Source organism: Silurus meridionalis, chromosome 12, assembly GCF_014805685.1.
Source record: "Silurus meridionalis isolate SWU-2019-XX chromosome 12, ASM1480568v1, whole genome shotgun sequence".
Taxonomy (NCBI): domain Eukaryota; kingdom Metazoa; phylum Chordata; class Actinopteri; order Siluriformes; family Siluridae; genus Silurus; species Silurus meridionalis.
In genome coordinates, this window is record NC_060895.1 from 26091018 (window position 1) to 26114874 (window position 23857).

A 23857-nucleotide genomic window follows, 5' to 3' on the forward strand; every position below is an offset into this window, starting at 1 on the left:
AGAGAAAGAATGCTGCAGCGGCGTTTGATGGAATCGGACGTGTAAAGGCTTCTTAAGGCTGAGTGAATTATCTTCATGCTTGTCTAATTAGATCACTGGGGGTCAGAATTATATACTGTAAGCCTGGAGTTGGTCTGATGGAGGATCTAACAACTTACACTCTGTGTTCTAAATTAAATTGATCACATGATGGTTTTTGTTGATAAATGTAAATTTGATTTAAAAGATGCTAGTCTATATTTTACCACTTGGGGGCGATAAACTGATGAATGATGCTATTTACATAAAACTCTAAATGTATGAACAGGAAGAAAAAAGAAATTAGTAGATATGGGCCGAGGTTCTAACAGATGTTCTAGCCGAGGTTCTAACAGATGTTCTAGCTGAGGTTCTAACAGATGTTCTAGCCGAGGTTCTAACAGATGTTCTAGCCGAGGTTCTAACAGATGTTCTAGCCGAGGTTCTAACAGATGTTCTAGCTGAGGTTCTAACAGATGTTCTAGCCGAGCCCAAACAGCGATCGTTTTGATAGGAAAGTTTTAAAATGAAAAGTGCAGGTCTCTGTTACACCACTAGGGGTGATAAAATCAACTACTTACAAAATACACTGACGACTAAAATGTTTCACTTCTAAATTAAAAACTCAAAGAAACTTTAGTTTATTGTAACAGATGTTTATACACTTTGGCCAAAAGTATTGGGACACCTGACTTCTCCAGCCATGCATGGTTGGTTGGACAATGTGGAAGATCTGCTGTAGAGCTCCAACCCTATTGAACACCTTTTGGAATGAATGTGAATGCTGACTGCACCCCAGGAACCTCCTCGCCTTCTCACCTACACCACTACCTGACTTTACTAACACCCTTGTAGCAGAATGAATCTTCACAACATCTAGAGGAACATCTTCCCTGGAGAGTGGAGCTAAAAGTTAATAGAGACTACTTGTCAGGTGTCCATAAACCCGTGGCCATATTGTGTATCGTCCCCTGTGACTGTAATGATTAGAGATGGAGGTGAATCAGTTTGCTAGATCCTCCATCACAGATGTTATGTTTGTTCAGGTCATAGATTTGTTTGAACTGGAGATGTTCTTGTAGGTGTGATGATCAGTGGGATGTAAGAGTTTGGTCATTGATGAACGAATGAGGTTTATTTTGATGTTTAGGATGTAGAACTGGAGTGACGTTTTAGTGAAGAGCAGGAGGTCGTGATCTTCACCACGTCATTGCTTATTAATGATCTGAGCTGAAACATGTGATCCGATGTGTTTCTCGCTTCAGCGGCAGAACGAGACACACCCACGTGCAGATGTCTCTGCATGGACGTTCTGATTTGACGTTGGGTTAATTTGGATTTGGTTGTGGGAAATGGAAAGTCTTGTGCGTATGTGAGGAACCTCACGCTCTCATCGCCTGATCGCAGAATCACAATACTGCAGACACAGCACTTTCCATACTGGTGAGCTTCACCGAGTCTTTATCACCCTGAGCTGAGCTTCATCTCTCCATCACTGCCCCGTCAGGGGTACTACTGCCCTGTACTGCCCCGTCAGGGGTACTACTGCCCCGTCAGGGGTACTACTGCCCCGTACTGCCCCGTCAGGGGTACTACTGCCCCGTACTGCCCCGTCAGGGGTACTACTGCCCCGTCAGGGGTACTACTGCCCCGTACTGCCCGTCAGAGTACTACTGCCCGTACTGCCCGTCAGGGGTACTACTGCCCCGTATTGCCCCGTCAGGGGTACTACTGCCCCGTCAGGGGTACTACTGCCCCGTCAGGGGTACTACTGCCCCGTCTGTGTGATTCTCTGTGAGGTTCTCTTCGTCAGTGTTCTCCAACCTTTTCTGCACCACGGACTGGTTAATTGTGGGACAGTATTTTCACAGACCGGTCTTTAATGTGTGGAGGATAAATACAACAAAATAATATAATACGAGCATAAAAACAGATATTTTCTAAATCTAATAATAAACGTGAATCACTGTGGTGTTGTTTATTTATTTTTCTCTCTTAAGGGTTTGAGTTTAGCAGTAATGTATTATGTGTTAGCGGCCGGAGAAGGTTAACCTTTAAGAAGGTAGTGGATGGAGGTGAGTCATGTGACCGGGCTCCTTTAAGAAGGTAGTGGATGGAGGTAAGACATGTGACCGGGGCTCCTTTAAGAAGGTAGTGGATGGAGGTAAGACGTGTGACCGGAGCTCCTTTAAGAAGGTAGTGGATGGAGGTAAGTCATGTGACCGGAGCTCCTTTAAGAAGGTAGTGGATGGAGGTAAGTCATGTGACCGGAGCTCCTTTAAGAAGGTAGTGGATGGAGGTAAGTCATGTGACCGGAGCTCCTTTAGGCATCATGACCTGCATCAAGAGTGAGTCATAGACAGATGGAGGATTTATTTTCCACAATAAAACTCTGTGTGTGTGTGTGTGTCTCTGTCTCTGTGTCTGTGTGTGTCTGTGTTTGTGTGTCTCTGTCTCTGTGTGTGTGTGTCTGTGTGTTTGTCTCTGTGTGTGTGTGTCTCTGTGTGTCTCTCTGTGTCTCTGTGTGTGTGTCTCTGTGTGTGTTTCACTGTGTGTCACTGTGTCTCTCTGTGTGTGTGTCTCTGTGTGTGTGTCTCTGTGTGTCTGTGTGTGTTTCACTGTGTGTCACTGTGTCTCTCTGTGTGTGTGTGTCTCTGTGTGTGTGTCTGGGAGTTCCTGTTGTATAAAATGGTGTTTATGAGGAAACTGTTAACACTTCAGTCTGACACGACTTTTCACACTGATTCACGACGAGTCACATTAAAGCACAGAACTGCTACTGTACTCATCCCTTTACCTTACAGTAATATATCCCCCCTGTGCTGAAGGTGAAGGTGTGTGGGAACACTGACTGTGTTGTAACTGTGCTGTTTGGGTAAAGGTGCCCTGAGTGTGTTGTGACTGATGGTGTTGTGAAGATGATGTTGAAGGTGTGATGGTGTGCTGATGGTGTGAAGATGGTGAAGGTGTGATGGTGTGATGAAGATTGTGATGGTGTGAAGGTGGTGAAGGTGTGAGGGTGTTATGAAGGTGTGATGGTGTTGTGAAGATGTGATGGTGTGAAGATGCTGAAGGTGGTGAAGGGGTGATGTTGAAGGTGTTGTGGCGGAGTTGGTTTTCCGATGGTGAAGGTCTCTGTAGATGAACAGCGTTTATCTCCATGACGTTTTCTCTCATCATTCAAAAGACTTTAATATTTAGATGTTTAAATTTCCATTTGTGTTTTTTTTTTTTTTTTTTTCTCTCAAATGCAAATAAGAGAATTAGCATGAAGCAGAACGGCTGAAGATGTGAGAGGATCTGCTGCAGAAACCACCAACAGGAAGCAGAAAAGCAGGTCAATAAAAACCAGGAATAAAAGCACTGTGTCTCTGGAGGGGAAAAAGCTTTCTTCATCCTCTCAGGAGAATAATGAGCGCAGTCACGGGTAAAAAACTGAGAGGATTCCTGCCCTCCACTTCTGTGAGAGAGAGAGAGAGAGAGAGAGAAAGGGGGTGATGGGAGAGTGAGAGGAATTAACAATAAAAAAACTAAGAGACTTAGAAGGACAGATGAGGAGGGAGAAATAAAAGACTGAGTGGTAGAGGAGAGATGGAGGGGAGAAAGAGGGGAAATAAGAGATACAGAGATGGATAGAGACAGGGATTGGGAGAGAGAAAGATAGGAGGAGCAATGGATGTAGATGTGATAAAGAGAGCTAATGAAAGACAGAAAGGAAATTACAGATGAAAACAAAGGGAGAGACAGATGGAAAGACGAGGAGAAAAAAAAATACTGTGAGGAAGACAATAAAAGCTGGGACAAGAGGAAAAAGTCAGTGAGAGAGAGAGAGAGAGAGAGAGAGAGAGAGAGAGAGAGAGAGAGAGAGAGAGAGAAAATGGAGAGCTGGAAAGAGAAAAAGATGCAAAGGAAGAGAAACGGACAAATGGAGAAAGACAATGGATAGAAAGAGAATGTCAGAGAGAGTGAGAGTGCAATAGAGATGCAAAGAGAAAGAGATGGAAAAAGAACGAGAGAAACAGGGAGAGAGGGAGATGTGTTAAGCAGCTGAAAGCCTGTGAGGATCTTTAGAAGGAATGGAGCACAGGATTATATCAGTTCACTCTGTAAGGTTACAAAGCTGAGCCTCTTTTTGTTGTCATCCCTCTTTTAGCAGCTGTCTTTTTTAATCCCTTCTTTCTAAGTAAAATACCTGAGAGCTGAGTAGAGAGAAACACTGTGAGCTCTGAGAGCTGAAGGTGAAATATACATTATATAACACACATCTACAGCACATACACCCAGCTGAGGAGTCAAGGAAGGCCGAGTCAGTCACTGTAATGCAGAGTCACCGTCTGTACTGTAACGGCGAGCCACTGTAACGCAGTCACCATCTCTACTGTAACAACAAGTCACTGTAACCCCAAGTAACTGTCTCTACTGTAACGCCGAGTCGCCACCTGAGTCGCAGTCTCTACTGTAACGCAGAGTCACTGTAACAGTCGCCGCCTATACTGTAACGAAGTCACCATCTCTACTGTAACAACGAGTCACTGTAACGCCGAGTCGCCGTCTGTACTGTAACGCTGTCTCTACTGTAACGCCGAGTCGCCATCTCTACTGTAACGCAAAGTCACTGTAACGCTGAGTCGCCGCCTCCACTGTAACCCCGAGTCACCGTCGTCACTGTAACAGAGTCACCGTCTCTACTGTAACGAAGTCACCATCTCTACTGTAACAACGCTGAGTCGCCGTCTCTACTGTAACGCTGAGTCACTGTAACGCTGAGTCGCTGTCTCCACTGTAACGGATTTGCCGTCTCCACGGTAATGGCGAATCACTGTAACACCGAGTCACTGTCTGTACTGTAATGGTCACCATCTCTACTGTAACAACGAGTCACTGTAACCCCAAGTCACCGTCTCTACTTTAACGCTGAGTCAATGTAACGCCGATTCACCGTCTCTAATGTAATGAGTCAATGTAACGCAGAGTCGCCGTCTCTACTGTAACGCTGAGTCACCGTAACACCGAGTCACCATCTGTACTGTAACACAGAGTCGCTGTCTGTACTGTAACGCTGAGTCACGCCCAAGTCACTGTCTCTACTGTAACGCCGATTCACTGTCTCTACTGTAATGAGTCACTGTAACGCCTAGTCGCCGTCTCCACTGTAACGCCAAGACAGGAGGATATTGTATGATGTTTGTGGTGTGAATATTATATGGAGAATTAACAGGAAGGTGGACGAGGAGAATCATGAAGGATTAATAATTTGAGCAGAGTGAAATACTTTCATCACATTAACACTACTGCTGTTTACATTAACACTGAACCAGATCACAAGCTTTTTTTACTTCTTAGATCTTCAGGAGGAACAGAAGGACAGATGATTTGAGACGTTCTGAGCACTGTATGTTCCAGTCCATGTTATCCACACATCCATTCATTCATCCTCTCATATTTTTATTCATTCATTCACTAGTTATCCATCCATCTGCTCATCCACTCATCCATCCATCCATTTGCTCATCTGTCCATCCACTCATCTATCCATCTGCTCATCCACTTATCCATTCATCTATTTGCTCATCCATCCGTCCGCCCATCGTTCTATCTGCTGATCCATTCATCCACTTATTCACTCATCTGGTTATCCATCCATCCATCTGCTAACCTACTCATGCACTCATTCGCTTGACAGAATAAACTCTAAAACCCAGAATCTCCTGAGTCCTGAATGAAGTCCAATCAGAAGCAGAGTTAAGTTTTTCAGGATTTTGAGAAAATCTGCTGAAGGAAAACCACAGTGAAAAACTCTTTTTACTCCAAATCAACATCTTCATCTTCTCCTCTAAAACCATCACCATCCATGTGTGTGTGTGTGTGTGTGTGTGTGTGTGTGTGTGAGTGAGAGAGTGTGTGTGAGTAAACAAAATATACAATAATGCAGTACATTATAAAGCACAAAATGGAAACAACCATCACTGAGCAACATACAATAACTGACATGATGGACGGACAGACAGACAGACAGAATGAATACTGGGCAACATTCAGTAAGTGATGGATAGACAGATGGAATAATCGATGAATGAATATGGATGGAACATAGAAAGATAATTGATTAAAATAAATAATCCAGCAGATAGACTGATAAAAAGGATTAATAGGATTCATTTTGATAAATAAATGGATGAATTGGTAGTTAATTGCTTTAGTAATTTTCTCAAGGCAACTCTACACCATATTAAAATTATTACACACACACACACTCACACACTTTCTCCACTGCAGGACTTGTGTGTGTGTGTGTGTGTGTGTGTGTGTGTGTGTGTGTGTTTGTTCCTCAGGAGCTCAGACTCAGTGGTGTGTATCTGTTTTTATTTTCTTTAATCTGTCATTTTCTTTTCGCCTCTGGACTCGTCTTAATTAAAACCGCAGTGTCTCAGAGAAAAGCTCGGACAGATTACTTATCGATTTAATCTTCTGTCACGTCCCCGTCCCCCCCCTGCAGCAACGCCCAAACACCAACAGCAGGAAATGCAACACCGTACACGACTCGGTGTTTAAACCACTATCAACAAAAGCCCCGTGTTCACAGAGGAAGTGTTTAAAACACTAACAAATCAAACAAACAGCAAACAAATCACCAGTAAAACTCCTATAATAATAAACTCAATAATAAACCCTGCACCACATCGCTGATACCCAATTTATCTACCACAGCAGATACCTGCTCATCATCACCATCATCACCAGGGCCTCCTCACATCCCACTCACACACTGTTCAACCTCCTGCCATTCAGAAGGAGATACAGGAACATATGCTCCAGAACCTGCAGGTTCAGGGACAGCTTTTCAGTCAAGAGTCAGTCAAGAAGCTTTTATTGTCATTTCAACCGTCCATATCTGACGCAGTACACAGTGACATGAGACAACGTTCCTCTGGAACCCTGGTGCTACATAAATATAAAGACACTGTAAACAGACAACACAAGACAGTGTCAAACAAATACACAAAATACAGAATAGTGCCACCAGTAAACCTGCTGTATATGTTCTACAGTGCAATGTGCAAAAGAGAGAACTATTTACAAGAGCATGAACACACAATGTTAACACAAAAAGATGTGCAAAACAGCATGTACACCGTTATGTAGTTAAATAAAAGAATTCTTTACACACATCCTGCATGTGTATATATACAGCTTCTGCATATTTTACACTGCCAGATCATTTATATTTCTTTGTTATACATGCACACACACACACACACACTTATATATATATATATATATATATATATATATATATATATATATATATATATATATATATATATATATATACCGTAATTTCCAGACTATTAAACGCACCCAAATATAAGCCACACCCACTGAATTTTGACAAAGATGTTTATTTTGAACGTAAATAAGCCGCACCTGTCTATAAGCCGCACCTGTCTACACTGAAACTAATGAACTTTACACAGGCTTTAATGAAAGACAGTGTCTGTTACACGGCTTGTATCTAAACAGTAGCCTACCAAGAAAGTGATTGTTCACCGTCTTCCTCCTTCCTTTCACAACTATTTCTCTCGAGAGTTTATCTTTTGGCATCGTCGTGCGTTTAAAAATCACCATCGGTGAATCTTTTCTCCCGATGCCGTGCAGCTCAGAACACAGGTGAAGTGTGTTTTCATGCCCGGTTGTTTTCAGCGTGATGAATGATTCACATTTCCTGTAGACAGTCCGAGTGAGCGGCAGGTCAAACGTCAGAGGAACATCATCCATATTTATGATGTGGTGCGGCCCGATTCAGTGGGAGCGCATCTGATTTAATTTAAAGAGTTTCATTGGTTCACCTGAACCCGTTCTGCAACTTCATTGGTCTAATGTTATGGGGTACAGGTTTTTGGATTGAAGTTTGTGAAACCGGGAAAAACCCAGGAAAAATCCATAAATTAGCCGCTTCCTTGTTTAAGCCGTGGGATTTAAAACGTGGGAAAAAAGTAGCGGCTTATAGTCCGGAAAATACAGTACACACACACACACACACACACACACACATATATATATATATATATATATATATATATATATATATATATATAGATATAGATATAGATATAGATATAGATATAGATATAGATATAGATATAGATATACAGTGGTGTAAAAGTGTTTCCTGATTTCTTAGTTTTGTGCATGTTTGTCACACTTTAATGTTTCTGATCATGAAACTAATTTAAATATTAGTAAAAGATAAACACAAGTGAACACAACATGCAGTTTTTAAATGAAGGTTTTTATTATTGAGGGAAAACTAAATCCAAAACTACATGGCTTTGTGTGAAAAAGTGTTTGCCCCCTAAACCTATTAACTGTTTGGCTCACACTCAGCAGCAACAACTGCAATTAAGCGTTTGTGATAAGTTGCACTGAGTCTGTTTCAGTGCTGTTGAGGAATTTTGCTCCACTCATCTCTGCAGAATTGTTGTAAAGCAGCCACATTGGAGGGTTTTCCAGCATGAATACTTTTTCACACCATATATTTTATATATACAGGCTGGAAGCAAAAAGTTTCAAGTTTACAAGTCTCTGTTTACAAGAAAGTGCTTTATACTGCTTTACTTTGAGTCACCTTTAAAATAGTTCCCTTGCACAGCAATACAGCGCTCGTAGCATTTTTCTACTGCGTTTTAGGCTGGCCACCATAAAACGCACAAGCAAGCTCCAGCTTCTGTAAGGGAGAAGTAAGCACTGCAGGGACGCCGGCAGTGTGGCTTAGAGACGCAGCGTCTCTTTCCATCACAGAACTAGGGTTACATACAAAACCTAGAGACGTTCCCTTTCAGGAACTCAAGCTGCATCTAAACGCTTTGGGAACGGGTGTCCAATCACGCCAGACTAACCAGTCCCTAAATAGTGTGTATAAGCAAAGCTCGGTCAAAGGACAGAGGGGCCAGGAGTGGCACTGCGGTCCAGGTTGTAGAACCGGATGAAGGTCAGCGGGGTGGATCAGCGTTGCAAAATGTCTTTGAGGGGTACTCCAGAGGACCAAGCATTTAAGGCAGCCACACTCCCGGTGGAGTGAGCTCTGACCCTGAATAAAGCGGGGAGACCAGAGAACTCAGATGACGTGATTGCATCAATGATCCATTTGCTAAGGGTCTACTTATTGAGAGGCAGGCCTCTCCTTGGAGGACCGTAGCCGACGAGCAGTTGGTCAGACTTTCTTCAGGAACCCATTCTATGGACTTAGGTGTCCAGTGCGTACCGGGCACAGCCGGTTCAATTTCTTCTGGTCTGGGCCTGAGAAGGAGGAGGATAGAATGTCTGTAACCTTACTGGTCGTTGGACTACCGAGGGCACTTTGGGAATGTTAACTGTCTTGGGGTAAAAAAAAGCATTGGCCATACCTGGAGTAAACTCCAGGAAGTAGTGGGCCACAGAAGGGACCTGTAGATCTCCTACTGTCTTAAGAGAGCAAATGGCCAACAAGAACGCAGTCTTGATAGAGAGATGCCTCCAAGATGCCTGGGCCAGAGACTCGAAGGGAGCCCCCAAAATGATGGTCAGGCACTCTAGGTCGCACCGGGGGGCTCAGCCTTTGGGTGCCACAAAGAAAACGCATCACAACAGGGTCTCTGCCCACAGACTGCCCCGCTAAGGGCGCGTGATATGCCGAAATGGTGGATGTGTAGACTTTCAGGGTGGACGGAGCCAACCCTTTCTTGAACTGTCCTTGGAGGAAATCCAGCACTGAGCTAACCGGGCAGTGGACTGGATCCAGCTGGTGGTGATCGCACCACAAGCAGAATAGTCACCATCTGGCGGCATACAACCTCCTCGTGGAGGGAGCTCGGGAGTGGAGAATGGTCTCTACCACCTCGGTGGAGAGGCCATAACCTCGGAGCCACAGCCACCTTGGATCCACCAGGAGGAGACTAACTCCGTCCTGGCAAACTCTCTCCAGATATACCGGAAGCAGCGTGACAAGGGGTGGGGGCGTGTACAGTCGCTGCCTCGGCCACGCCTGAGCCATGGCGTCCAGCCCCAGTTGAGCTAATGTCAGGTCATGAGGGAGGAGGCAATCCCAGGATCCTTGCTCCATACCTGTGTACTTTCCACCCCATGATGTGTGAATACCGTGTCGTAAAGGGGCTTTGCCCATGACCATGACACCTCAGTGTGCAGGTCTGGAAAGAACAGGAGACTGACACGGAGGTTGCTACCCGGTGTCAGAAAGCGCTCATATAGCTTACTGGATGGAGGGACTTCCTGCTTATTAGCCGGCCAAGTGATTTTTTAACTTTCAAAGTTCAATTTTACTTATTATTTCATAATTTTTTTACCACTCTCCGGGAGTGGAGGGATCAACTAGAAATGCGAGCAGAATGTGCGTGGCACAATGAGCGTGGTGCAACATGCGCAGATCATGCACTGAAATCTATAAGTGCGCAGTGTGCCAACTCCATATCTCCTCGAGCCTAGCTCGCAAAGTGCCCCCCTCCTCCTCTGAAGAAGAGAGGCGGAGCTATTGCTCTCTTTGTAGGGGGAAGAAACCGCCGAAAGGTGTGCTTCAGAGCCTGTGAGCGAGTGCTAGACGAAGCACGTGAGGTTGGAGAAAGGGACAAGCCCGTCTCGAAACCCTCTGAGAGGTTCATTTGCCACCGTCCAATTTTTGACTGATTACAACACATTATTTCAACTCTTTCGTTCCCAAAGAGTTTCGACGCAGTTTAAGGTCCTGAAAGTGCACTATTTTTTGTTGTGTACCTGTATTATATAATGACAATAAAGATCTATCTATCTATCTATCTATCTATCTATCTATCTATCTATCTATCTATCTATCTATCTATCTATCTATCTATCTATCTGTAATAGATGAGTAAACTCCTCCCATTCACTGTAAGCTTCTCCTACTCCGTTTATGAACACATTTACCGGCTGGTACAGAATGGGTTCTGCTCTCGCTCAGTGCAAGATGTTTGTTTATTATCTCAGACTAATCAGGCGCTCTCTCACAGCCTCCAGAGTCATTTTAACAGGGTAGGACTTAAACGAATATCTCTGTCCAAAAGTTTGGCTTAGCGTGCGTGCGTGTGTGTGTGTGTGTGTGTGTGCACCCTCTTCACCTGATGCTGTCCAACACTGAGTGCACAGTCGGGAGTGTATTTTTATCCCAGGATTCACTGTGAGCATTTTACTGTGTTTACTGCTGTGTCTGCAGGCGAAAAACTGCACACACACACACACACACACACACACACACAGTGACAGCTCAGTGTGGAAGCTGAGATATTTGCTGCTTCAGTGAAAATGCAGAATTGAGACATAAACTTTCTAAACAGTCTGAAATTTCAGATTGTGCTTTCTTTTATCATTTAATCAAAATCTGCAACATTCAGCACAACATACACATCTGTCTTACATCTGTAACCCCCCCACACATCATGTGTAGGTGGTGAACGTGTGTAATTGGTGATCGTGTGTATGTCGTGAACGTGTTTAAGTTGTGAATGTGTAAATTGTGAACGTGTGTAAATGGTGAACGTGTGTAAGTGGTGAACGTGTGTAAGTGGTGAACGTGTGTAAGTGGTGAACGTGTGTAAATGATAAACGTGTGTAAATGGTGAATGTGTAAGTGGTAATCGTGTAAATGGTGAACGTGTGTAAATGATAAACGTGTGTAAATGGTGAATGTGTGTAAGTGGTAATCGTGTGTAAATGGTGAACGTGTGTAAATAATAAACGTGTATAAATGATAAACGTGTAAATGGTGAATGTGTGTAAGTGGTAATCGTGTGTAAATGGTGAACGTGTGTAAATGATAAACGTGTATAAATGATAAACGTGTGTAAATGGTGAATGTGTGTAAGTGGTAATCGTGTGTAAATGGTGAACGTGTGTAAATGATAAACGTGTATAAATGATAAACGTGTGTAAATGGTGAATGTGTAAGTGGTAATCGTGTAAACGGTGAACGTGTGTAAATGATAAACGTGTGTAAATGATAAACGTGTGTACTGCGTGAGGCTGTTTCTCCGTGTGAATACTGTATTAAAGAAAGAGAATGCATCACTTTAATGATGTTTTTTCTGCAGCTTGTAGTAATTAAGAAAAGAATAAATGAGGCGAGGAATTAAATTGTTATTATTAAGAAGTCGTTCACTCTGAGACTCTGACACACCAGACCTCTGACATCCAGTAAACACTGCACCATTCAATACCAGACACTTTCATAAAAATGATTCAATACCAGACAGTTTAGGACCACAGTTCAATACTGACAGTTTAACACCAGACAGTTTACTAATTAAGATTTGAATAGCAGACAGTTCAACACTTAACAGTTCAATACCACATTCAGACATGATGAACGTCTTTCCTTTCATCTTCCTTTCTTTTCCACAGGTAAGAACTCTGTTCAAGCACCAAGATGCTTTAAAGTGTCCTGCACTGAAATGTTTCTCGTTGTTCCACACCACCATGAAGCCCTGATCAGTGAAGTGTTTCTGTGATGGTTATTCTTTTTGCAAGTTTCTCCCATCTCCACACATGATCTCTGGAGCTCCCCCATTCTCTTCAGGACTCTTCTTTCATGATCACACAGCTCTAGCAAAAGCCCTGGTTCTTGTAAGGGTTATGGAGACCACTGTGCTCTTAGGAAGCTTCGGTGGAGCAGATGATGGTGCTGCCTGCTACACAACCCTGAACTCTCCACCCAGTTCCCCTCACACTGGCATTGAATTTGTGTGTCTTTCCGAATCAGGTACAATCCACTGCTGTAGCCAAAAGTTTCAGGGTGTAGAAACATCTGAGATGATCCAGAGAGAAATAGGATCTCCTGAGATTAAAATGAGAATAAATATAAGGATTTGTAGTTGAGTGAACTTCCGACAGCGAACATGTCTTGCATCTGGACTGATATGTTTAATTAGCTGTTGGTTGATGAACTGGTGTTACGTTTCAGGTTTAGGTCTTTAAGCTGCCCCTTAATGAGAGTGTGGGGGAGGGGGTCGGGGGTATTAGGGCACTCGGCCTCGTGATGAAATGTGACTGCAGTAATTTATTTTAGTTTTAACTCGGGACAGTCGATAGTTATTTTCAGGACAAATCGCGGAGGATTGATTTTCATTATAGTCACAAACGCTCATGAGCCCGAGACATTTAGTCTTCTCTCTCTCCATCTCTCCCTTTCTCTCCATCTCTCTCTTTCTCTCCATCTCTCTCTCTCTCTCCATCTCTCTTTCTCTCCATCTCTCTCTTTCTCTCCATCTCTCTCTCTCTCATCTCTCTCTTTCTCCATCTCTCTCTTTCTCCATCTCTCTCTCTCCATCTCTCTCTCTCTCCATCTCTCTCTCTCTCTCCATCTCCATCTCTCTCTTTCTCCATCTCTCTCTCTCCATCTCTCTCTCTCTCCATCTCTCTCTCTCTCTCTCCATCTCTTTCTCTCTCCATCTCCATCTCTCTCTTTCTCCATCTCTCTCTCTCTCTCCATCTCTTCTCTCTCCATCTCCATCTCTTTCTCCATCTCTCTCTCCATCTCTCTCTCCATCTCTCTCCATCTCCATCTCTCTCTCTCTCTCTCTCTCTCTCTCTCTCTCTCTCTCTCTCTCTCTCTCCATCACCATCTTTCTCTCTCTCCATCTCTCTCCCCATCTCATTCTCTCCATCTCTCTCTCCATCTCTATCTCTTCATCTATCTCTCTCCATCTCCATCTCTCTCCATCTCTCTCTCCCATCTCTCTCTCTCCTCTCCATCTCTCTCTTCATCTCCATCTCTCTCCATCTCCATCTCTTTCTCTCCATCTCTCTCTATCTCTCTCTCTCTCCATCTCTTTCTCTCACTCTCTCTCTCTCTACGTCTCTCTTTCTGTTCATTTCTCTTTCTCTTTTGTCTCATTTTCTCTCTCTCTTTCTGCACATGTTACAGAGACTCTCTGAGGACTCATCCATCAGTATAAGCATGTCCTGATTCCCCTGATGTCCTGTAGATCTTGTGTGTGTGTGTGTGTGTGTGTGTGTGTGTGTGTGTGTGTGTGTGTGTGACTTTAAAAGTCTTAAAAACTGTTTGAAATGTCCTCTAAAACATTTAGAGTTGATTTAGAGACACATTAAGCCCAAACGTGGCCTGAATTCCACCTGAGGAACATTGAGGGCTTTTCAACTCAAACCAACTCAATCCAGTGTTGTGTTAATTATACTGAGCTTTTACCAATGCACATTACAGTGTTACACGGCGGGAGGAGTTACAGTGTAGTGGGAGGAGTTACATAACATTGTAGTGGTGTAACAGTGTAGTGTAGTGGAAGGAGTTATTTTCTCATTGTGAGGAGCTAAATTCTAGAAGGAGGAGTTCTAGGGGTTGTTTAGTGCTCCATGCTTCCATTCCTCTGGTGAATACCGTATGTGTGTGTGTGTGTGTGTGTGTGTGTGTGTGTGTGTGTGTGTGTGTGTGTGTGTGTAATAAGTGTCAGAACACACACTCCCTCTGAGGGTTGTATGGAATCTCTTGAGAAGCTGGTTTGTGGTTTGCTGCTTGTGTACGATGTTGTACCTGATTCATACAGAACTGAGAAGGTTTCCTGGATGTAGGAGTTCTTGTTCTCAGAATCTAAGCAGCAATCAGAGAAGAAGTCTCAGCAGATCCATCACATTGGGGTTAAAGGTCACACTCTGCAGCTCTCTGCCTCTTCAGCAGCTCGTTAACGATGAGAACATGAGAGAAATGAGCTTCTCCTTTACACGTTAAGAAGAGATTTGGTGAGCATCCATAAACAGCAGGAATTTTCCTTAGCGCTTTATAACGCGTTCATTTTAACAGAGCTAACAGTTACACGTCACACATGTATGTTAAACACCACTAAATACAGTACTTATTAAAAAAATAAACACTTGAAATATCATGTCCATAAGTAGTCTCTCCTGCTGCAGAACCCATGGAGGCTCACTGAAGGTCACTCAGAATGTGTGGATGGTGGTGTTAGCATCATGCACCCACAACACCTTTACCTCAAAACACCACAAACAAGTCACATTAAACACCTCACCTTTACCTCAAAACACCACAAACAAGTCACATTAAACACCTCACCTTTACCTCAAAACACCACAAACAAGTCACATTAAACACCTCACCTTTACCTCAAAACACCACAAACAAGTCACATTAAACACCTCACCTTTACCTCAAAACACCACAAACAAGTCACATTAAACACCTCACCTTTACCTCAGCCCAGCCCAGCCCAGCAGCCATATCACCCTGTAGCCCAAGACAGCTTGCCCACTGAAGCTAAGCAGGGTTGAGCCTGGCCAGTACTTGGATGGGAGACCACCTGGGAAAAACCAGGTTGCTGCTGGTAGAGGTGTTAGTGAGACCAGCAGGGGGTGCTCACCCTGTGGTCTGTGTGGGTCCTAACACCCCAGTATAGTGACGGAGACACTATACTGTAAAAAAAAAAAAAAAAACAGCACCGTCCTTCGGATGAGACGTTAAACCGAGGTCCTGACTCTCTGTGGTCATTAAAAAAATCCCAGGATGTCTTTCGAAAACGAGTAGGTGTGCCCGGCATCCTGGCCAAAACTTGCCCGCTGGCCTACTTAATCATCCCCTCATATTAATTGGCTATATCACTCTCCTCTCCACTAATATGCTGGTGTGTGGTGGGCGTTCTGGCGCAATATGGCTGCCGTCGCATCATCCAGGTGGATGCTGCACATTGGTGGTGGTTGAGGAGAATCCCCCTTTCATATGTAAAGCGCTTTGAGTGCTGCAGAAAAGCGCTATATAAATGTAACGAATTATAATTATTACCTCAAAACACCACAAACAAGTCACATTAAACACCTCACCTTTACCTCAAAACACCATGTATTACTCACTATTCTTTATGTCGAGCTTATATCTAACACACACACACACACACACACACACACACACACACAGTCAGTAATAATCACACTCTGGTGTGTTGTGTGTGGGTTTCCAATAATCAAACACCACAGGATGGAGTGGTGGTGGTGTAGCGATGCTCATATTACACAAATATCATCTATAATATTTCTCAGGTGTGTGTGTGTGTGTGAGTGTGTGTAAGAGAGATACGTTCTCTCATGTGCAGGTGTTTATCTCAGTAATGAAAAGTCCTGCAGAAGATCTCAGCATTTAGGTAGTGTGTGTGTGTGTGTGTGTGTGTGTGTGTGTGTGTGTGTAAAATAAATTAACCTGTTTAGCCACACAATAGTTTCTCATCCTGTTTATTGATGTTGATGTTAGAAGCATGTCACTGCATGTCGTACTCTGTATGTGTGTGTGTGTGTGTGTGTGTGTGTGTGTGTGTGTGTGTGTGTGTGTGTGTTTGATTTAATTTGACTGAGAAGCTGTTAAGGCCGCTCTCTCTGATAAATGCAGAGAAACCGCAGGAACATGCCGTCTTCCATCTCCAATGATCTGATCAAACCCACACTGTGTTCATCATCCAGCATTAACTCCACACAAAGCTCCTTCACATGTTCTCCTTTACTCCTGATAGAGCTGATACCTGACTTTGCTCCTTCTCCTGCCACACCCCTTTTGCAAGGCCACACCCCCTTCCTCAAGGCCACACCCCTGACATGTGAATGTGTATTGTAGCTGAAAGCAGGATGGATGAAGATTACTGCTATTTGCACTTATCCAGAGTGCTTTTCTTCATGTATACACCTGAGCAGGTGAGGGTTCGGGGCCTTGCTCAGGGCTCCCTGGTGCTGCTGGGATTAGAACTCACAACAAGCTTTTGCATACACACACGCACACGCACACCCACACCCACACACACACACACCACTGTGCCTTCATTTATACCTGATCAGGATTTATTCACTTTAAAATGTCATAAAATGTAATTTCACTTCATTTTATTATCTGGTATTGAGATGATGATGGTGGTGTGTGTGTGCGCGCGTGCGTGCGTGCGTGTGTGTGTTTATCCCACTGCTATAATCCTCGCTCTCGGCTCTCTGTGTCTCTGTGCTAAAAGATGAAACCCGTCAGTGTTTCTTGTCCTTCAGTAGATAAATAAATAAATAAATAAATAAATAAATAAATAAATAAATAAGCGAGTTCTGTTCTGCAGTGAGTAAAAATAAAGAAATAAAAATGCAGATTTTGAGGAGGTGAACAGCACGTCTGCGTGGACGAGGGCTTCGAGACGAGACGCATTATTTATTTATTTATTTTCACTCCATGTGCACTAGATTGCTCATGACATTCCATTAGCTACATCAGTGGTCCCCGGGCCACGGACCAGCACCGGTCTGTGGGTCAATTAGTACCGGGGGGCCACACAGAAAGAATACATAACTTACATTATTTCTGTTTTATTTATGATTAGATTCTGAACCATGTTTTATTGTGGAAAATTTCTGGATTTTCTCCTCCACATCTCTCTATGACTCACTCTTTATGCAGGTCATGATACCTCGGTCACATGACTTACCTCCATCCACTACCTTCTTAAAGGAGCTCCGGTCACATGACTTACCTCCATCCACTACCTTCTTAAAGGAGCTCCGTTCACATGTCTTACCTCCATCCACTACCTTCTTAAAGGAGCTCCGTTCACATGTCTTACCTCCATCCACTACCTTCTTAAAGGAGCTCCGTTCACATGTCTTACCTCCATCCACTACCTTCTTAAAGGAGCTCCGTCACATGTCTTACCTCCATCCACTACCTTCTTAAAGGAGCTCCGTCACATGTCTTACCTCCATTCACTACCTTCTTAAAGGAGCTCCGGTCACATGACTTACCTCCATCCACTACCTTCTTAAAGGAGCTTAAAGGAGCTCCGCCACTAACACATAATACATTACTGCTAAACTCAAACCCTTAAGAGAAAAATAAATAAACAACACCACAGTGATTCACGTTTATTATTAGATTTAGAAAATATCTGTTTTTATGCTCGTATTATATTATTTTGTTGTATTTATCCTCCACACATTAAAGACCGGTCTGTGAAAATACTGTCCCACAATTAACCAGTCCGTGGTGCAGAAAAGGTTGGAGAACACTGGGCTAAAGCACAAATGACACGTTTACGTGAAAATCCTGCACACTGATGACTTTCACACACTTTTACGTGATCCAGTTTTATTTATTGTAGATTTATTTAATATTTTTATTCAATTATTTCTTTCTCAGCTCGTGATCCAGAACTCAGCTGTTTGGAGTTACTTGTCTGAGGAGATGATTAATGATCAGAAGTGTAAAAGGGCAGCTTTCAGACACACCCAGGACCTCAGGAGTGTAAACACACACACACACACACACACACAGAGTCCTAAATCATTTCCTACTCTACTCCACAGGACAGGTGTGAGGTCTTACAGTGGATTATTTTGTTCTGCCTGAGAAAACCGCAAAAACTGTAATGCAATTTTGACAACAACCAAACACACACACACACACCACTGTGCCTTCATTTATACCTGATCAGGATTTATTCACTTTAAAATGTCATAAAATGTAATTTCACTTCATTTTATTATCTGGTATTGAGATGATGATGGTGGTGTGTGTGTGCCGCGCGCGTGCGTGCGTGCGTGTGTGTGTTTATCCCACTGCTATAATCCTCGCTCTCGGCTCTCTGTGTCTCTGTGCTAAAAGATGAAACCCGTCAGTGTTTCTTGTCCTTCAGTAGATAAATAAATAAATAAATAAATAAATAAATAAATAAATAAATAAATAAATAAGCGAGTTCTGTTCTGCAGTGAGTAAAAATAAAGAAATAAAAATGCAGATTTTGAGGAGGTGAACAGCACGTCTGCGTGGACGAGGGCTTCGAGACGAGACGCATTATTTATTTATTTATTTTCACTCCATGTGCACTAGATTGCTCATGACATTCCATTAGCTACATCAGTGGTCCCCGGGCCACGGACCAGCACCGGTCTGTGGGTCAATTAGTACCGGGGGGCCACACAGAAAGAATACATAACTTACATTATTTCTGTTTTATTTATGATTAGATTCTGAACCATGTTTTATTGTGGAAAATTTCTGGATTTTCTCCTCCACATCTCTATGACTCACTCTTTATGCAGGTCATGATACCTCGGTCACATGACTTACCTCCATCCACTACCTTCTTAAAGGAGCTCCGGTCACATGTCTTACCTCCATCCACTACCTTCTTAAAGGAGCTCCGTCACATGTCTTACCTCCATCCACTACCTTCTTAAAGGAGCTCCGTCACATGTCTTACCTCCATCCACTACCTTCTTAAAGGAGCTCCGGTCACATGTCTTACCTCCATCCACTACCTTCTTAAAGGAGCTCCGTCACATGTCTTACCTCCATCCACTACCTTCTTAAAGGAGCTCCGGTCACATGACTTACCTCCATCCACTACCTTCTTAAAGGAGCTCCGTTCACATGTCTTACCTCCATTCACTACCTTCTTAAAGGAGCTCCGGTCACACGACTTACCTCCATCCACTACCTTCTTAAAGGAGCTTAAAGGAGCTCCGGCCACTAACACATAATACATTACTGCTAAACTCAAACCCTTAAGAGAGAAAAATAAATAAACAACACCACAGTGATTCACGTTTATTATTAGATTTAGAAAATATCTGTTTTTATGCTCGTATTATATTATTTTGTTGTATTTATCCTCCACACATTAAAGACCGGTCTGTGAAAATACTGTCCCACAATTAACCAGTCCGTGGTGCAGAAAAGGTTGGAGAACACTGGGCTAAAGCACAAATGACACGTTTACGTGAAAATCCTGCACACTGATGACTTTCACACACTTTTACGTGATCCAGTTTTATTTATTGTAGATTTATTTAATATTTTTATTCAATTATTTCTTTCTCAGCTCGTGATCCAGAACTCAGCTGTTTGGAGTTACTTGTCTGAGGAGATGATTAATGATCAGAAGTGTAAAAGGGCAGCTTTCAGACACACCCCAGGACCTCAGGAGTGTAAACACACACACACACACACACACACACAGAGTCCTAAATCATTTCCTACTCTACTCCACAGGACAGGTGTGAGGTCTTACAGTGGATTATTTTGTTCTGCCTGAGAAAACCGCAAAAACTGTAATGCAATTTTGACAACAACCAAACACACACACACACACAGACACACACACACACACACACACACACACACACACACACAGCTGCACTGGATTTTATGGCGCTCTGATGAGACATTGTGTTCACAAAAACAATGTACAACAGGATTAATACAAACACCTGACACACTTCTGCTAATGAGGAAGAGCACTCATCTGGTCCCACTACAGAGAGAGAGAGAGAGAGAGAGAGACAGAAATTAAGGGAGGGGTTGAGAGAAAGAGAGAAAGAGGGGGTGGGAGAAGAGGGGATTGAGAGAAATTAAGGGAGAGGGAGAGAGAGAAAGAAGAGAGGGAGAGAGAGAGGAGAGAAGATGGAGAGAGAGGAAGAGAGAACAGGTGAATATATACCCGAGGTAAACAAAAAAGCATCTCAGCATGATTCACAACACATCAAAGCTTGAGGTAGATCATCTTCAGCAGCACAAGGACACCTCAGGTTCCTCTTCCTGTCAGGCAAAACCTTGAATCTTGAGCAAATCAATCAGACGTGATGTTCTGCTGAAGGCTCACTGTGAAGGTTCATGCTGATGCTCTTCTCCTCAGCACAGTTTTACAGAGTGATTTTTCAGAGAGACTTGAGCTCAAACCCACCTGCTTTCTCATCAGATCCCAATCCATATTCAAGCAAAAGTATGAAACCTTCTTCCATGTATTTTTTAATGGGTGAAACCATTCTTCTCTTTTCTTCTCTTTTCTTCTCTTCTCCTTCCTTCTCTTCTCTTCTCTTCTCTTCTCTTCTGATGAAGTCCTGTGTTGTGTTGGAGATGGATTATGGGTTGTCATCTTGCCACCTGATTAAGTTCCTCCAGATTTGATTGGATATGTTTGAGTGTAAACCGTCAGACAGAATGTTTCTGTAGACTCCTAAACTCTTTCTTGCTGCTTCATCATGAGTTCCATCTTCAGTAAAGATCAGTGAGTCTGTTCCAGCAGTAATCATGCAAGCCCAAGCTGTGACACTACCTCCACCATGCTTCACCCATCAGATCGTATGCTCTGGTTTATGAGTGAAGTCTTTCTTTCTCCACAGTTTGGTTGAAGTTCATAATGATCTCTGGTGGTTTGTGTATCATGTGGTATGAAGCTCTAAATGTCTGCTCTTCACTCCTGCCTCATGGAGGTTAGTGGTGATGTCACTGATTTGTTTTTGGTTTGTTTTTTCTTCACTGCTCTGCCAATATTTCTGTTTCTGCTCCATGCCTGATTGCTCAGTGCACCATTGGATTATTTTTCAAGACCTTACAGATGGTTTGTTTGGCTTTGTCAAAAATGTGTGTAAGAGATCTGATGGAATCTTTCATAAACATCTCTCTGGTCTTTATGGTGGTTTATCCTCCTGTCCTTACACACTAATGCAGTCTTCACAGGTGAAACCCAGAACTCAAACCCGTCTAACAGGAGGCACCTGGACGCCAGACGCACCTGTCAGTTACCTGTTTAAAGAAATATCTAATCACAAGTGTGAGTTTAAACAAAAGAATTAAGATTAGACATGTTCAGCATGTCTATATGTAAATATTAGGAAATGAATAATATAATGTGTGTGTGTGTGTGTGTGTGTGTGTGTGTGTGTGTGTGTGTGTGTGTGTGTGTGTGTGTGAGTGTGTAGAAGAGTGAGTATGATGCAGCAGGGAGATGAAAGAGGTGAGTTAATGGAGTGTGAAGTGAGGAGGAGAATCCGTCCTGCCTGAATTAACCTAATTACATTCTCTCAATATCACCATATGGCTGCTTTGATCCATCAGGTGTGTGTGTGTGTGTGTGTGTGTGTGTGTGTGTGTGTGTGTGTGTGTGTGTGTGTGTGTGTGTGTGTGAGATTTTACTAGGAGTTTGTTCCAGAAAGCAGGATTTGTGAGTCGTCATTTTGAATTTAATTCAAAACCATTTTATACAAAAAAACAGAAATTTAAGCCAGAACTCGGCCTTTTTTTCCCATGATGCATTGCAGGCCAGGAATCAAAACAATGAAATGCTCTGAAATCCTTGTTTGTACCAAATGCTAATTAGAGTTCTGTAGATCGTCGATGAAAGTGTTTAATAAATGCTGATGTTTGTTGGTGTTTGGAATTTTCTTCTAGACTTTTGGAAGATTTTTATCTGTGATGGAAAGTGTTAGTGCTTGTTTTCTATCAGATTGTTGGTCTTTAGATTGTTGGGTTAGTGTTGGGTTAGTGTTGGGTTAGTGTTGTCAGTGTTTGTTATCAGGGTGTGTTTAATGTTATCTGTGTTTGTTATTGGATGTGTAGAGTTACGGATCAGTGTTTGTTATTGAGGTGTGTAGTGTTGAGTCAGTGTTTGTTATTAGGTGTGTGTGTGTGTGTGTGTGTGTGTGTGTGTGTGTGTGTGTGTGTGTGTGTGTGTGTGTGTGTGTGTGTGTGTTGTGTTATGTATCAGTGTTTATTATTGAGTGTGTAGTGTTGAGTGTCAGTGTATGTTATTGGGATGTGTGTGTGTGTGTGTGTGTGTGTGTGTGTGTGTGTGTGTGTGTGTGTATGTTGTGTTATGTATCAGTGTTTGTTATTGAGGTGTGTGTGTGTGTGTGTGTGTGTGTGTGTGTGTGTTATGTATCAGTGTTTATTATTGAGGTGTAGTGTTATGTATCAGTGTTTGTTATTGAGTGTGTAGTGTTGAGTGTCAGTGTTTGTTATTGTGTGTGTGTGTGTGTGTGTGTGTGTGTGTGTGTTGTATGTTGTGTTATGTATCAGTGTTTGTTATTGAGGTGTGTAGTGTTATGTATCAGTGTTTGTTATTGAGGTGTGTGTGTGTTGTGTTATGTATCAGTGTTTGTTATTGAGGAGTGTAGTGTTAAGTCAGTGTTTGTTATTGAGTGTGTAGTGTTATGTATCAGTGTTTGTTATTGAGGTGTGTAGTGTTGAGTGTCAGTGTTTGTTATTGGGGTGTGTGTGTGTGTTATGTATCAGTGTTTATTATTGAGGTGTATAGTGTTGAGTGTCAGTGTTTGTTATTGAGGTGTAGTGTTGAGTATCAGTGTTTGAGGTGTGTGTGTGTTATGTATCAGTGTTTGTTATTGAGGTGTATGGTGTTGCATCAGTGTTTGTAATTGGGGTGTGTAATGTTATGTTTCAGTGTTTGTTATTGAGGTGTGTAGTGTTGAGTGTCAGTGTTTGTTATTGGAGGTGTGTGTGTGTTATGTATCAGTGTTTGTTATTGAGGTGTATGGTGTTGAGTGTCAGTGTTTGTTATTGGGGTGTGTGTGTGTGTTGTGTTATGTATCAGTGTTTGTTATTGAGGTGTGTAGTGTTGAGTGTCAGTGTTTGTTATTGGGGTGTGTGTGTTGTGTTATGTATCAGTGTTTGTTATTGAGGTGTATAGTGTTGAGTGTCAGTGTTTGTTATTGGGGTGTGTGTGTGTTGTGTTATGTATCAGTGTTTGTTATTGAGGTGTATGGTGTTGCGCAGTGTTTGTAATTGGGGTGTGTAATGTTATGTATCAGTGTTTGTTATTGAGTGTGTAGTGTTGAGTGTCAGTGTATGTTATTGGTGTGTGTGTGTTTGTGTGTTTGTGTGTTGTGTTATGTATCAGTGTTTGTTATTGAGGTGTGTAGTGTTGAGTTAGTGTTTGTTATTGGAGTGTGTAGTGTTGAGTATCAGTGTTTGAGGTGTGTGTAGTTTTCTGCTTAGTGTGTAAGCTCCACCTCTATCACAATTTCCACATGCACCTCTTTGTAATGTCGACTTGTTATT

At 42.7% G+C, this 23857-nt stretch overlaps 1 protein-coding gene across 2 annotated transcripts in view; it reads left to right on the top strand.

The window, feature by feature from the left end:
- efna2a (ephrin-A2a) overlaps positions 1 to 23857 on the top strand; it is a 71523-nt gene that overhangs the window by 1976 nt on the left and 45690 nt on the right. The window lies entirely within an intron of this gene.